Source organism: Panthera onca, chromosome C1 (genome assembly GCF_046562875.1).
Source record: "Panthera onca isolate mPanOnc1 chromosome C1, mPanOnc1 haplotype 2, whole genome shotgun sequence".
NCBI classification, from domain to species: Eukaryota; Metazoa; Chordata; class Mammalia; order Carnivora; family Felidae; genus Panthera; species Panthera onca.
In genome coordinates, this window is record NC_138346.1 from 149,382,237 (window position 1) to 149,393,211 (window position 10,975).

Consider the following 10,975-nt stretch of genomic DNA (forward strand, 5'->3'; position numbering starts at 1 on the left):
TTTTTTATTTCAAGTTTATTTATTTATTTTGAGATGGTGGGGGAGGAACAGAGAGAGGAGAGAGAGATAATCTTAAGCAGACTCCCAGGGGCTCGAACTCACAAACCATGAGATCGTGACCTGAGCCAAAACCAAGAGTCGGACGCTTAACCAAATGAGCCACCCAGGCACCCCAACCATACCCTTTTATTACATATGATGGCTCTCTGGAATAGTCCTTCTGTACGTTTACATTATTAGAAAGCATCTGTTACATACCTGTAAAAGGATTACAGGGCTTATTTCCTATTTGTACAAAATAAAGTCATGGCACAGAATAAATACTCCCATATATGGTCAACTGATTTTCAACGAAGGTGCCAAGACCATTCAATGGGGAAAAGATAGTTTTTTCAACAAATGGTGCTGGGAAAATTGGATATCCACCTGTAAAAGAATGAAGTTGGACCCTTATCTGGTATCATATACAAAACAACTCAAAATGGATCAAAGCCCTAAATGTAAGAGCTAAAACTATAAAACTCTTGGAAGAAAATATAGGGGAAAGTCTTCACGACATTGGATTTAGCAATTATTTCTTGGATATGACACTAAAAGCACTTTCAAAACGAGTAAAAGACAAATTGGAGTACATCAATATTAAGAACTTCTGTACATCAAAGGACACTATCGAGAGAGTGAAAAGACATCCCACAGAATGGGAGAAAATATTTGCAAAACATCTATCTGAAAAAGGAATTAATACCCCAGAATATATTTTTTAAAACTCCTACAACTCAAAAAACAAGCAATCTAATTAAAAAGTGGGCAAAGGACTTAACAGACATTTCTCCAAAGAAGATATATAAATGGCCAACAAATGAAAAGATACTCAACATTACTAGTTATTAGGAAAATCTAAATCAAAACCATAGTCAAATACCACTTCACACTCATTACGATGGCTATTATCCAAAAGAAAAAAAAAAAGGAAAATAACAAGGGTTGGTGAGGATGTGAAGAAAGCGGAACGCTTATACACTGCTGGTAAGAATGTAAAATGGTGCAAACATTGTGGAAAATAGTTTGGCAGTTTCTCAAAAGTTAAACATAGAGTTACCATATGACCCAGTAATTCTACTTTGTGTATTTACCCAAAAGAATTGAAAGAAGGGACTCAAACAGATATTTGTACACATGTGTTCATAGAAGTATTATTCAGAATAGCCAAAAGATGGAAATAACCCAAATGTGCATCAACAGATGAACGGATAAACAAAATTTGGTGTGTACATACAATGGAACACACCAATGTGAATGTACTTAATGCAACTGAATTGTACGCTTAAACTTATCTAAAATGACCAATGTTATGTTGTACATTTTACCACAATTTTTTTAAATGGGGCTATGGCAAAAATGTTTGATATCCTGCTTGAGGAACATGGAAATGTTTTTGTTTTGTTTTAAGTTTATTTTGAGAGAGAGAGAGAGAATGCCTGAGGGGTAGAGAGAGGGGAAGAGAGAGAGGGAATCCTAAGTAGGTTCCACACCGGCAGCATAGAGCCCAATGCAGGGCTTGAATTCCTGAATCATGAGATCATGACCTGAGCTGAAATCAAGAGTCAGACGCTTAACCAACTGAGCCACCCAGATGCCTCAGAAATGTTTTTTTTTTTTTTTTTAAGGTGTGGAGGTAGGTTGATTCTAAATGAAAGAAACCAGTTTGTTCTCTAATTTCAGTCTATGTGCTATACCTTTTGTTTCCCTCCCAAAAAACGTATTTCAGAGACATAAGTAGTTTTCCTAGATATCATTTAAGAAATATATATAGAAATACCTTAAAATAGAAATACCTTACTTTGTTTTTTTTGTTTTTGAAATATTAAATTTAAAGCACATTTTAATTAACGTAATCATGGGCAGTATAGTATGTATAGTGATTAAGAGTACTCAGTGGATTAGTTGTATGACTTTGGGTATATTATATATTCTTCATTGTCTCAGTTTCTTCATTGCAAAATGAGGATAATAAAAGTAAAATTCTGTATGAATTAGGGTGCTTAGAGAAACAGAATCAATGGGAGATATAGATATAGAGATAGAGATTTTATATATAATATACAAGTAATATTATAAATGTATAATATAAAAAATATTTTTATTTTATATTTTTTATGGAAATTTACTAGAAGGAATTGGCTTACACAATTATGGAAGCTGAGAATTCCCACAACCCACTATCTATAACTAGAGATCCAGAAAGGCCAGTGATGTAATTCGGTAAAGTCCAAAGGCCAGAGAACCAGGGGAGCCAATAGCTTAAAATACAGTGTGGGGGCCGCAGAAGATGAGAGGTCCCAACTCAAGCAAGCAGACAAAGCAAAAAGGAACAAATTCTCCCTTACTCTGCCTTTTGTTTGATTCAGGCCTTCAGTGGATTGCATGGTGCCCACTCACACTGTGGTAGAGGGACAATTTACTTCTCTAAATCCACTGGTTCAAAGGCTAATCTCACCCAGAAATACCCTCACAGATACACCCAGAAATAATTTTTAATATGGGCACCGATAGCTAGTCAAATTGATACATACAATTAACTATCACACTTTCTCACTGGGTGGTTGAGTGGATTCAAGAAATTGACACGGGAAAGTATAAAACTGCGTGGCATAAAGCTGCTATCGTCTTCATCAGCAATAGTGTCATCATCATCAACATCATTAAAGATTTTAAGTGTTCCAATGATAAGCTCCATGATAGTTATCACCAAAGGACATTGTGGTGAATTCCTTAATAAAGTTATTCATCTATTTTAAAGCCAGGCCATCCCCATAATTTGTTTTGTGACAATACATTTTATATTTTAATAATAAATACGAAGGCTTTCTAAAAATAAGGTGCAACTGTAACAGTATACAATTACAAAATGTGCCTTCCTTTTCTCCCCATTTGTATATATTAATGTAGGAATTACAGTGGTCATTATAAATAAATATCATAAATGTTGTTTGTAATATAAAACCAGAGCAGAAGGAATATTGGATTTAGATGCATAAAACATGAATTCAGTTCTAACCCTCTCACTTACTGGTTTTGAGTACTTGGTTAAGTCACTAATTCTGTTTCCTTATCTATATTGGGCAAATTTATTTTTGTCTGCTCTTGGTTATAGGAAGTAAGTGTGTTAAAATCTCCAACTGTGATTATGTATATGGCTGTTTCTCCTTTTACCTCCCACATTTTTGCTTTATACTTGTAATTAGTTGCGTTCAAATTTACCATAGCTTTATCCAGAGGTATGCTGGTAAATGTTTAATAACTAGCTCTCTAGGGTGAAAAGAGAAATAATCCTTACTTCATAGTGTTAGCCAGTTTTTATGGTGTAAATTCTTGGGACCATACCAATTCTTTATTGTTTTTAGTGTCTACATGGTATATCTTTCTTCATATTTTTATTTTTAACCTCTCTTCATCCTTTTGTTTAGGCATATCTGTTACACTCAGCATATGATTGGTTATATTTTTGTTTATTTTTAATCTATTTTGAGAATTTTAGACTTTTAATTAGAGTATTTAGTCTATTTAGTTAATGTAATTACTGTTATATTTTCATTGAAACCTGGTATTTTACTATTCTTTTGTATTTGTCTCATTTGTTTAATTTGTTTCTTTTCTCCTTTTTTCTTGCCCTCCTTTGGATTGGTAAATGAGGTTACATAAATTAGTACTTTTCTATTTTCCAGACAACTCACAGATATTATAAAACTTTAATTCCATCTATCTCTCAGACATTTTGGAGTGTTATTGTCAGTTATTTTAATTGTGCACATATTTAGAATCCTATAGGATATTTTTATTTTCTGATATTTTAAACTGACAATACTTACTTCGTTTTATTTACCTACTTATACTTTCTTGTACTTTTCTTCCTTTATTCCTTGAATTTTCCTTCTGGATAACTCCCTTAAGTATTTCTTTTTTTTTTAATTTTTTTTAAGTTTATTTATTTTTTGAGAGACAGAGAGAGACAGAGCATGAGTAGGGGAGGGGCAGAGAAAGAGAGGGAGTCACATTCTGAAGCAAGCTCCAGGCTCTGAGCTGTCAGCACAGAGCCCAACGTGGGGCTCAAACTCACAAACTGTGAGATCATGACCTGAGCCGAAGTTGGACGCTTAACCAACTGAGCCACCCAGGCGCCCCAAGTATTTCTTTAACAAATTCTCTGTTTTCTGTTTGTCTAAAAACAATTTTGTCTGTAGGACAATTTCACTGGGTATAGAAGTCCAGATTGTCAGGCATTTTCTTTCTAAGGATGCCTCTACTGTCCTATAATGTCATCATTTTTGTTGAAAAATGCTACCAGTTTGGGGTTTGCTTATTTGAAGTTTTTTTTTTTTTCTTTAAAGGGTGTTTTGTCTATCTAAAGATAAAATTCTTTGTTGCATTTTTTTCTGCAGTTTGGGATGTGTCAATCTAATGTCTCTGGCCTCTACTGTTTGTGTTGAGAAGTCATCATTCATATTGTTTTTCCCCATATGTAATATGTCATCTTCTCCTGCCTCTTTCAAGGTCACCTAAAATATGCTTTTATAGAGGCAAAGTTACCATGAAGCTAATAAATTTAAGTTTTAGGGTCCCAAAGTGGCCTTCAAAATGTCTTCACATGGGCATTTATGTTTGTAAAGTTTACAGATAGTATAGTAATTTTTAGTTGTTTTCCGTAAAGAGGACCCTAAATTGTGTGAGCCTTAGGCTTCACAAAACCTAGATCTATCCCTGCTTTTTGCCTGGAATGAAACATATAAGTAGTTCTTTCTGTAGAAAATAAGTTTTTATTATTTGATGACTACAATAAACAAAGAGAAGGAATGTTGCTAGTGGCACAGAAATGGCCTGAGAAGTAGAAACATGGGGTTTGGCAGCAGGCACCTCAGCATAACTCATTTTCTGACTAAAATGTTAAGTTTGATCCTCCCATACAAGACTAGCAGTTTTTATAGCTTCAGAAATAAATGTAAGCTAAGCCTTCAATGTATTGTGTGCTGCCCTATTCAAGCATAACTTTTTCATCATGACCTACATAGTAATTGGCTCTGAAGGTATGATTAAGTCATTGTCACCTCAGCCTGGGTACACAATTATGCAATTTGGGGGTTTTGGATTCAGAGTCCTGGTATAATTCAAAGCTAAATTAGAAAAATGGCACCTCTAGAGAAGAGCGACCGGTGGGGAATCTGAGCTATTGTCTCAGCTGTACCCAGCAGTGGAATTTTAGGACTGCACATAAGTGCAAAGTGATCTCAGTAACAAGCCATTAAAAATAACTCGATTTTATTAGGTATCGAGTTTAGGACAAATTTAGAGTTGAAATTCAAAAAATTTCTAATTTCTTCAAGCAAACACTGGAAATCCAGTTTCATGAAAAAAAAAACATTCTTCATGAAGGGATAAAAATTTCTCTCAACTATTAGAATATAAAAACTTTATTTGTACTTTATTGATATTACATTCAATTTTTCTCACTGGAACAGTTCAATTTGTAAAAGAGGGTAAGCCATTAACTACCAAAACAAATGCCCAGACACGGTATAAAAGATTCAGTTAAAATAATTTTTAATTGTTCCCAAATATTTCCTACACAATTCAGTATACCATAGAAAAATACTATAGTTTTTGTCTTCCTACAATGAAAAAATAAAAAAAATGTGAACAAAACTTAATTACTAGATATCAAAATGTTTTTGGTTTCATAGTTGGAATTGAGAAATTAAAACAATCAGACTTTATTTAGTTTTGTTTTATAACCAAGTGTTGTTCTGGCTGGTAAAACTTGCTGCCTTCTGGGTTCAGGTGTTTAAAAGAAAATAAAATACATACATAAAATAAATACATAATAAAATTTCTTTTACAATTTTTTTTTCTAAAATCTTTTTAGAAAGCTATTCCACATACTTCTCTGCTACAAATAGTTATGCCTTCTGTATTAGGTCCTGGATTCCTCTAATAGTAATGACCCAATTGTTGGATCCTTCTAAACGCTCATCAATTATGATTGAACCTCCTGAATCATGATTTATTTGTTTCATCCAAATAGTGCCTTTGCCAATAATAGATGCAGCCAATTCTTCGGAAACAAATCATCTGTGTTGTAATAATAGGCCCATACAAATCACAGTATGTCATGCTCCCCCACTATAGAATAATCATACCCAGAACCAACCTATGGTTTCTTCTCTGATCACCTACTTCTGTGTCCCAATCTTAGAACCCAAGCTGAGGAAATGAATCTGGCTCCTGATCACCTATGGAATAAAGAAATTCAAGGCCTTTTCTGAAGGCCTAGAAGGCCACAGTGACTGGGCCTTTTATTATCTGTCATCCTGTTCACCTTCTTTATTCATCAGAGTCAATACATTCCAGCCATACCTAACTTATCTAATGTTCCCTGAAGACACTACATGTTTTCATTCCTGTGCCTGGTAAGTTCTCCTTGTCCTCCTGGCCACCTCCTATTCTTTCTTCAAGTTAGTTTTCCTTGGGAAAACTTTCCTAACTTTCCCCATAAAGGAATGCATGCTGCTTCCCCTTTAGGTCATATTCTGTCTTCTACACTTGCTTCACTGGGGTTGTTATTGCTCTTCACATGCCTGTCTCCCTTCACTAGATGGTGACCTCCCTAAAGGCAGTGTATAGATGTTAATGCTTATAATCACCCAGAATGGCACAGCGTATGATGCAAATAGGTGTTCACATCCTTGGTGTCTTCATGTTTTATTGCATAATGTGAACCACAGACTATGCTCTGAGTTGGCAATTCAAACTGAGCAAAAAAGCAAGGTCCCTGTGCTTGATGAGCTTACCATCTAGCAGAGAAACTGATGCTAAGCAAATGAAAATATTCATGAGTATATTATTACAATGTGAAACAAGTGCTTTGAAAGAAACACACACACACACACACAAACTGTGACTTAGGTCCAGCAGAGAGGAGAAGGAGCGCCTAATGAATGCTTCCTTAGGAAAGCCGGGCCTACTTTTGCCGGCTGAAGGATAGGTAATTAGAGATGAGGTCGAAGAGAAGATATGGGTCAGATTATGAAGGATCTTTGTAAGGCCATAATAAAGCTTTAGTTCTTTATCCTAAGAGCAAGTTAAACATTAAAGCATTTTGAGGAGTTAGTATCAAACTTATGATTTGCAAAGATGCTCAGGCTTGCAGGTTGAACAAAGAGGAGACACATATTTATTGACTGAATTAACAAATGAACTACCACACTTAGCTAATTCTTGAATATTTACATTATCTAAATCTCACCTAATTGGAATTTGAATTCTAACAACCTCTTCTAGTACAGCACTGTCCAATAGAAATACATGAGCCACACATGTAATTTTTTTCTAATAGCCACATTTAAAAAAGTAAAAAAAAAAAAAGATAAAACAGGTAAAATTAATTTTAATAATATAGTATGCATAACCAATATATCTAAAATATTTTTATTGCAACATGTAGTCAATATAAAAAATGTTATTAATGAGATATTTTAACATTTTTGTAATGTACTGAATCTTTGAAATCCAGTGAACATTTTATACTTACAGGACATCTCAATTTGATTAACCACATTCCAAGTGCTCATAGCCACTGTGGCTAGTGGCTATCATGTTGGCCAATGTAACTGTAATGCCTTCACCCACTGGTTCCCAAACATGACTACACATCGTAAGTATACACAGAGACAGTAGTTAAAAGACTTTCCAGCAGCTGTCTCCATTTTAAGTACCTCTACAGAAAGACCCAGAAATCTGTTTTTTATCAAGCACGCCATATTTGATGCTGATACAACAGTCCATGGAAAAGTATGTGGGAATTGCTGCATTGCCTCAAAGTTGTGAATATAACGAAACCTTTGTGAATATAATGAAACATCTTACATCCTGGAAAAAACTGAGTAATATCATGGGAAGCCCATAAGAAGGGTGTTTGGGACACCTCTGAAGTCATTTCAGAAAGTTACTATCATCCCTATTTTTTAAAGTTCTATCTGAGAAATCCAGCTCCTGAAAAGATAGCAAATTAATAACACTATTATCTCCTAGAGTTCCCAAGGCTAATCCTGAAGATGTTATATAAGTGAGAGGGTGCTAATGAATCTTGGAGCCTCCTCAGAAAGTCTGAGAAACCTGCAGAAGAGGGAAGTGAGTTGGGGCCCATTGCAGTGGGGAAAGAAAGGCCTAGAGTCATAGATGGACCCTAATGGAGATGGAACAGGGGTAGAATAGAGGAATAGTATCTCTGGGTGTGCTCTTGTCTACCCACATTACCCTAGGTGGATCACAGCCCACCCCAACTCGAGATGGGCATAACACAGCAGGGCCAGCTGAACACCTGCCAATGGAGGTGGCATAACATCGGGGAAGCTGATAACTATACGTACAGGTTGGGTTGCAACAGCTTCTCTTCCTTCTACCCCGGGTTCTGGGTAATACCACAGAACACAGTAGCTCTTGAGAGCAATGGCAAATGCAGGCATACTGGGAGATGGCCTGAGGGGCATATTCTCCTCATGGATGAACAGATTCTTTCTAATGGAACCCTGGCTATAACACCGGAAGCTTTCTACCCACTCTCCTCCTTACCCGCCACCTGGAAAAAAAATCAGGATCATAATCCAAGTCTCAGGATTTTGAGCCTCCCTTTCAAGTATGAATTACAGTTGAAGTTGCTGATATTCCCAAGTGAAAATGAGATCACAGGGGAAAATATTAATGTATCTGAGGAGTATAATCCAAAATTTCTTAGAAAACTGGACAATTTGTACTAGCAGAGCAGAATTAATGGATTTTTTTTTAAGTAAGAAATTTGAATGAGTAATGTCCAAAGAGATAACAGAGAATATTAGCAATATGAAGCAATAATAAGCTGGATAAACTGCTGTATATATTTTATACATATTTGTGAAAAATATGGTGATTGAAATGAACTTAGTGGATGGACTAAGATTGGATACGATCAAATAACAAATCAGCAAGGTAGAAATTAGTTAGGGAACTCTCCCAGAAAGCATAAAGAACCCTGATAACAAAACCTGACAACATTACAAGAAGAGAGAGCTACAGACAAACATCTGTCATAAACATATATTTGATCTCCTAAATAAAATATCAGCTTGTCTTAAAAAAATTAAAAGACAATCTGACAATGACATTGTTAAGTGAAATTAAATGAATGAGTGACATTCCATTTTCATGGACTGTAAGACACACTATTGTTAAAATGCTAATCGTCTCCAACTGATCTACATATTCCACCCAATCCCTGTCAAAATTCCAGAAAATTCTTATGCAGAAATTGATAAACTCACCCTGAAATTTATATGGACATGCAAAAGACCAAGAATAGCCGACACATTTAAAAAATATATATTTTGAGTATAGTTGGCACACAATGTTACATTAGTTTCAGGTGTACAACATGGCAATTCAACACCTCTATCTCTTATACAATCCTTACCAACACAATTTTGAAAAAGAACCAATGTAGGAGGACTTAATTACTCAGTTTTAAAACTAAACAAAAAATTGCAGTAGTCAAGGAAGTTTGTGGTATTGGTACAAAGATAGGCATATACATCAATGAAACAGAATAGAAAGTCCAGAAATAAATCCTTACGGTTGTGGTCACTTATTTTTGACAAAATATCAAGGCAATTCAAAGGGGAAGGATGGCCTTTCCAACAAATGGTGCTTGGATCAGAAGAGAATTGCGAAAAATAAATCAATTAATTTGCACTATAAAAAAACTCAAAATGGATTATAAATCTAAAGGTAAGAGCTGAAACTATAAAGCTTTTAAGAGATATAGGAGAAAATCTTTGGGGTGTTGGGCAAGCCAAAAATTTATTAGTATGACACAAAAAGCAGAATTCATTTAAAGAATTGATAGACTAGACTTCATTAAAATATAAAACTTATGCTCTTTTAAAAGACAAAATTAGGAACATTAAAAACAAGCCATATACTGGCAGAATACATTTGCAAACCATACAAGGACTCGGTATTATCTATTGCTGTGTAGCAACTGCCCCGAAACTTAGCAGTTTAATACATTAAATATTTATTATGTCACACAATTTTCTGAATGTGAGGAATCGGTGCAACTGTTGGCCAGAGCTACAGCCATGTCAAGACTCGACTAGAACTAGAGAATCTGCTTCTGAGCTCACTCACATGGCTGTTAGCAGGCCTCAGTTCCTTGCTGGTTGTTGCTGGGGCTGCTGTAAGAATATCGGACAAACTGTATGGCTTAAATAACAGAAACTTGCTTTTTTTTTTTTAATGTTTATTTTTGAGAGAGAGAGAGAGACAGAGACAGAGCACAAGAAGGGGAGGGGCAGAGACGGAGAGAGGGAGACACAGAATCTGAATGAAACAAGCTCCAGGCTTCGAGCTGTCAGCACAGAGCCTGACACTGAGCTCAATGACCTCCTTCTTGCTGTGTCTTCACATAGTCTTTTCTCTGTGTGCATATATCCCTGATCTTTTTGTGTCCAAATTTCCCCTTCTAGATATACACCAGTCATACTGAATTAGGTTCCACCTGAATGGCCTCAGTTTAAGTCAATCACCTTTCTAATGGACTTATCTCCAAATATAGCCACACTTTGAGGTACTAGGAGTTAGGGTTTCAACATATGAAGTTTAGAGGGACACTTCACTTCACTGTTACATGAGCCCTCCTGGTAGGGCAATTCAGAACATGATAGCTTGCTTCCCCCAGAGTGAAGTGGGAAAAAGAGAGAGCAATTGCCTGAAAGAGTAACCACAGCCATTTTTCAAACCTAGTCTCAGGAGCAACACAATATACTTCTGTATGCTGTCAGTAACACAGACCAATCCTGGATAATCTGGGAAAGTTTTATATCATTAAGGAATATCTTGGTAGCTATCTACCCAAGATTTTTATCCATAATATATGAAGAACTACTATAAT